Here is a 5,960-nt window from a genome sequence, read left to right on the forward strand (position 1 = left end):
AAGCAACATATACCCCCACATCCGTCCATCTTTCTTGGTGATGATCCAATGTTCTCTTCAGATAGAGTTTTTAAATATTTATTTAAAGTAGGCTTTTTATGCGGAATTATTCATCAACGTGGGCGTAAGCCCGTTTCTTTTACTTAGATAGCTCTCTTTTTCTTTTTACTTGGACTACTATACATCGAAATTCAATGTTTTAGGCCCTATACACCACTGTTTTTAGACTATACACTCCGAAATAACTTTTAGGCCCTATACACCACCGTTTTTAAGTTCATCATAAACACCACACATCGAACATTTCATTAACTTTAGTTGACACTTCACCTTGTGTTTGGCGCTCTTTGGCCTAAGATGCCCTTGCGCCAAAAAAAAAAACAGTTCATCATCATCATCATCAAATTAAACTTCTGGTCACTCAACTTTGGAATACACCGAATTTGCATTTCTTGATCCCTCTCGTAAGCCTGTCGTATGTAGGAACTTTTGATTGTGTCAGTGCCAATTCGGAAGTCATACTTGAAAAACATATTGCGCAAGCACTTCAGCAAATGCGGAGCATCAAAAATGAAGAAAGGTGTTTTGCAATTGATGTATAGGTTTGGGTTCCAAGGTGCTACGAGATTCGAGAACACAGATGCATTTTAATTTCCCAGATCTGAAACTACAGCTACAGGTTTTAAGCCAGCTTCAACCAGTATGTTGCAGCACTGGAAAAGAAGTTCCCGCAGAACGCTTGCAGGTGCTGCTTTATCTGCAAAGAAGTAGCCAAGAGGCTGCTTCCAGGGTGTGCATTATCCTTTCGCCATGAACACAAGAGCCTTATTGCAAGATTCTGCCCTTGTGCTGTACTGTATTCTTCAAGGCCTTCAAATCTATCTGAGACTGTGTTGTATGACAGTTCCTTTACAACATGCATCTCATCAAGCATTATAGTGCGAGGCCTGTCTTTCTGCTGAAAAGGCGCTGCTCGTCTCTTAATCAACTCAAAAAAGTCTGGATAAGATGCCACCCTCAGCGGCATACGCGAAAGCCAGAGCTGCAGGTACCTAACCGGTGGAAGCTTTAGCAGTTGCGCCAGTACCTACAACCTTTCGGGCTATGAAAGTGCAGACCCAAAACTAACGCTTTGCTCTGGCTTCACCCCCGACGACCAAACCTGCCGGTGTTACTCATCTTCACTTGAAGTCTCTACAAGAGCAGCAACAGCTGTAGTCACATGTTCACGTAGAGTCTCAACCACTTCGGCGGCAGTCTTCATGCGTCGGCGCTGGAGAAGCCGTCCTTGCTATCTCTTGCGGCGGTCACGGAGGTGTCGAAGCTTTCCTCTGAGCTTGTGCAGTGGCCGCCTTACATTTGTGGTGCTTGTGAAAGATCCTGCAAGGTAAGGAATAAGGAAGCGATGTACCGCTGTTCGAAGTTTGTGGTGGTGATGCATCACTGCCATTCTCTCCAGCCGTGTTGGCCTGTGCAGGCGACATGGTGGTCCGAGCATACGTGTGATCCGCTGCGAAATCGAAAGTGATGCGCGAAAAAATGAATCTATAGCACAGTTCCGAAAGCACAAGCAGAAACCAAACAATGCATTAAACATTTACCTAAGCCCCTAAAGCAAAATCAATACTTACAATGAAGTTTTACCAAGGCATTGCCATAGATCCGCATTTGACTCGGCGAAGACCTCTGGCTGCTGGCATCTGCAAAGCACACAGTCAACACACTGTAGCTTATTTAGGCACCATCCCTTCTTGCACTGTTCTAAAAGAGTGGAAATAACTCTGTGATGGGTTGCAGCGATTGGGAACGCTGGCTGTGCATGCATTGCTTTGCAACTGCTTAACTGAGCATGGCATCTTTGGTAGTGCAGTGCGACACATGCTCCGATGATGAAGGTTGCACGCTCCGGCTGGTGGCTGGTAATGGAGCGTCCGGTAGCTTTGCAGGCACCGGAAGCGGCTCTTGAGCACGCCAATGCAGCACTCTGCTACAGATCGCATAGAAGCGTGTGCGGCACTGTACATGCCCTCTGCCGAGGCTGCGCTTGGATGTCCTGCCACTGGGGTGAGGAGCCATAGCTCCAGTGGGTAGCCACCTGCATAACAAAAAATAGCTTACAGTTAGCCATGATCTCAGCATGCCTTAATTATTCAGGTTCTTACTAAGTACTCCAAAGCCAGGCTGTCAAACATGACATTTAAGGAGATGAAAGCAATGCATGACTGCCAATTTTAAACGAGAACCGTAGTACTGTAAGCGTAGAAACTTCGTTCTGTCATAGTTGTGTCATGAAGACATCAACAGACAGCGACACTGCCCTGTTTCTGGCTGCCGGCCGAAAATATATTACATTTGTCACCGGAGTCTGTGTTGCGATTCGCTTGATCGCATTCCCCTGTTCCATGCGGGAACCAAACTTTACACTACTATTGGGAACAGTTATTATTTCATACCTAACACAAGCGCGGCACACAGGCCTTTTGTCTAGATTTCTCGGTAAGTGAATATCATGCATTTCAACAATGTTTTGTACGGCATGTGTTCATTCTGCAGTAACAAAAGCAGAGACGGCTAAAGACACGGGGCGAGTTTATTCTACTATAAAAAGCCTTCATGGCTACCACGAGTCATTCATGTACCCACAGTACATTATGGTCAGTTGAGAGTGATTTGGCTCGATGTACACGTGTAACCTAATGACCGATAACGGTTGTTATTGCTTACCGAGAAGAATTTCCTTTCTGTCCAGTAGTCCATCTTCAATGTCCTGATGCAGCCAGCCATACCACACGAACTATCTCGCACTCGCCGAGGCAGCGGGTGTCGATAGCAGTAATTCTAATGTGGGCATCGCACACCTGAGATAAAACACTTAAAGCACAATAATTACTTCTGAATATCCGCTGCCGAATTGCGACTTATACAAAAATATAACCGATCAATAACAAAGTAGTAGTATACTCACAATCATGGCGTTCACAGCATCGTAGCCTTTGCGACTCCAGAAAATTGCCTTGTGAGCAGCATTACCCCGCGGCGCTGCGATGGCAACAAGCGTGCCGTAACACATTCGACGCCGGGGATACTGCCTGGGCGAAGGAAGCCCTCTTTCGCCGCAGCCTTCTTTTGGGGGTCTTGTGGGAAACCCACCCTGTCGCGCTCCGTGCCAACCTTCTCTATGACCTCCGTCACCGGACGCACACAACGGCTAACCTGTGGCTTGGACAGCCCAATGTACACCTCGTTACCGATGGCTGCCTGAAAGCCGCCGCAGCACCGACACCGCATTCATTCGCAAGTCTCCTAGTTCATCAGCAAGTTCGTCACACAACCACACAGCAGTATCCTTCTCTAATCGAAACAGTCTTCGAAACTGATTTTCCGACAATTCAAACGCGTTTTCGTGCACGTTCCGAAGGCGGTGCGCGCGATGACCCAACTATCTCAGCCGGAGTATGGCGAAGAACACAGCCACCATTTTTCCTCTACACAAGTTGACCGGTTTTAGGGTTTCCTTGTTTCGCTCGCAATTTAAGTCAATATTCAGCGCGTGAGCAACCTCACCGTTTCAGTCTTATTCGTGAGGTAACCGCAGTGATCGCTGAGACCAGCGATGACGCAAAATTTCAATATGTCCGAAGACCAATAGGAGCGGGGCAAGTTGAGCGGTTTGGGGCTGGTGTTGTATCTAGAGCAAATTCCCCTCCCAGGACGGCTCTTTACATCGCCTTCGTATCAAATCTTACCATTTCTTGCGTGCAGGTGCATTATATAATGCCACTGTTGTTTTCGCTGTCATCTCTGTCGGTAGCGGCTCCCGGCCAAGACGGCCCAGCCACATGATGACTGCCGCTCCCCGCTTCGCGGTGATTTTGCAGATATTTTACTCATTTATTTGCTGTCTCCCGTGGCTTCTTGTTTATAATCTCAGGAGTGCGATTAACTCGCATATACTGAGTACTGAAATGCCGTTGTGCAACGCCGAGATACACATGCTTCGAGTTTTTTTCGTGTTGCAATTCGTGCACCTTTCTCGTTCGAAATAGATTACTCTGGATCAGCGTGAAACAATGCTACCATCTTTTTTTTTTTCATCTACGCTTTTGAAAAAGATGCGAGCGCAGATTTCGGTTGCGACTGCAATTCACCGGTCATTTTGCATTCCAGCAGGGTGAAGTTGGAGCCCTGCAATTGCCTTCAGCTACCGTGTTATAAAAGTGTATGACGCATAAGAGCCGTTTGATTTGGTCTGAAAAAGTGAACGATCTCCTATCAATGCTTGTGAGAACTGTCTTTCTCGGCGAGGCCATGCGGAGCCGTGTTGACTCTAAGTGTGATTGACACTGCTCTCGGTAGTTAGAAACGAACACGAACGCCCAATTTATTCAGAAAGACGTTGTTTAAAACTATGTCGCGTAAGAGCAGCTAAGTTTGATAAGGAATTTTTTAAATGTCGAAAACTATAAGATTTGACCGCCTACTCCGATCTTCTAGGTCTCTCAGCTTGGTTTGCTGTGATTTGAGCATCTCTTCCATTTTACACAAAATTGTGACCAAACTAGCAGCTCCGCTCGTTTTTTCTTGTACAGTTTCTTCCAAATGAGTCAAACGTTTGTAAAAACTATCGACTGCTTTTTCTTTAATTTCAATGCGCGCTTTCAAGACAGCTATATAATTTCTTATTTCCTGTTGTCCTTTCATCAAGGATTGAGACATTTCCTCCACGGTTGGCACGGGATTTTTCTCAACATCGCCACACAACATCAGTTTACAGCAGCAAAAGCAATCATAGGCTATATTTATACAAAGTTGAGGGCACGGCAGAACAACTAAAAACCTATTGTCACAACGCAACAAACAGTTGTGACTAACGTCTACAAAGATGAGGCGCATGGTAAACGACCGGCGCCAAGCGCGTTCGCCGTACCCACTGAAGATCCTCGGGTGTGGAGCAGTCTTCATAGAGGTAGTGGCCGGTGACGTCACGAATCCATGGCTTGGAATAAAGGGCGGCTCGGTGATGACGTTGAATAACCAAGCTTTATTGCTGATGTTTCTTGGTGTTATCCATACCGCCGTTAGCGTGGTTACAGGCGATGACCCATGCGCTGTCAGCAACAGAGCCTGTACAAAGATGAGGCGCATGGTGAACGATCTGCGCCAAGGGCTTTCGCCGTGGCCACTGAAGATCCTCGGGTGTGGGACAGATTCATAGGGGTAGCGGCGGTGAAGTCAGGAATCCACGGCTTGGAAGAAAGGGCAGCTCGGTGATGACGTTGAATAACCAAGCTTTATTGCTGATGTCTCTTCGTGTTATCCATACCGGCGTTAGCTTGGTTGCAGGCGATGATCCATGCGCTGTCAGCAACAGAGCCTGTACAAAGAAGATGAGGCGCTTGGTGAACGACCTGCGCCAAGCGCTTTCGCCGTGGCCACTGAAGATCCTCGGGTGTGGGACAGATTCATAGGGGTAGTGGCGGTGAAGTCACGAATCCACGGCTTGGAAGAAAGGGCAGCTCGGTGATGACGTTGAATAACCAAGCTTTATTGCTGATGTCTCTTCGTGTTATCCATACCTGCGTTAGCGTGGTTGCAGGCGATGATCCATGCGCTGTCAGCAACAGAGCCTGTACAAAGAAGATGAGGCGCTTGGTGAACGACCTGCGCCAAGCGCTTTCGCCGTGGCCACTGAAGATCCTCGGGTGTGGGGCAGTCTTCATAGAGGTAGTAGCCGGTGACCTCCCGAATCCATGGCTTGGAAGAAAGGGCGGCTCGGTGATGACGTTGAATAACGCTTTATTGCTGATGTCTCTTGGTGTTATCCATACCGGCGTTAGCGTGGTTACAGGCGATGACCCATGCGCTGTCAGCAACAGAGCCTGTACAAAAAAGATGAGGCGCATGGTGAACGACCTGCGCCAAGCGCTTTCGCCGTGGCCACTAAAGATCCTCGGGTGTGG

At 47.6% G+C, this 5,960-nt stretch overlaps 1 pseudogene; it reads right to left on the reverse strand.

The window, feature by feature from the left end:
• Positions 1-472: 472 nt before the first annotated feature.
• Positions 473-5,720, reverse strand: LOC146186988 (uncharacterized; annotated as a pseudogene).
• Between the last annotated feature and the right edge of the window lie 240 nt (positions 5,721-5,960).

Source organism: Amblyomma maculatum, chromosome 6, assembly GCF_055883805.1.
Source record: "Amblyomma maculatum isolate TAMU_Amacu chromosome 6, ASM5588380v1, whole genome shotgun sequence".
Taxonomy (NCBI): Eukaryota; Metazoa; Arthropoda; class Arachnida; order Ixodida; family Ixodidae; genus Amblyomma; species Amblyomma maculatum.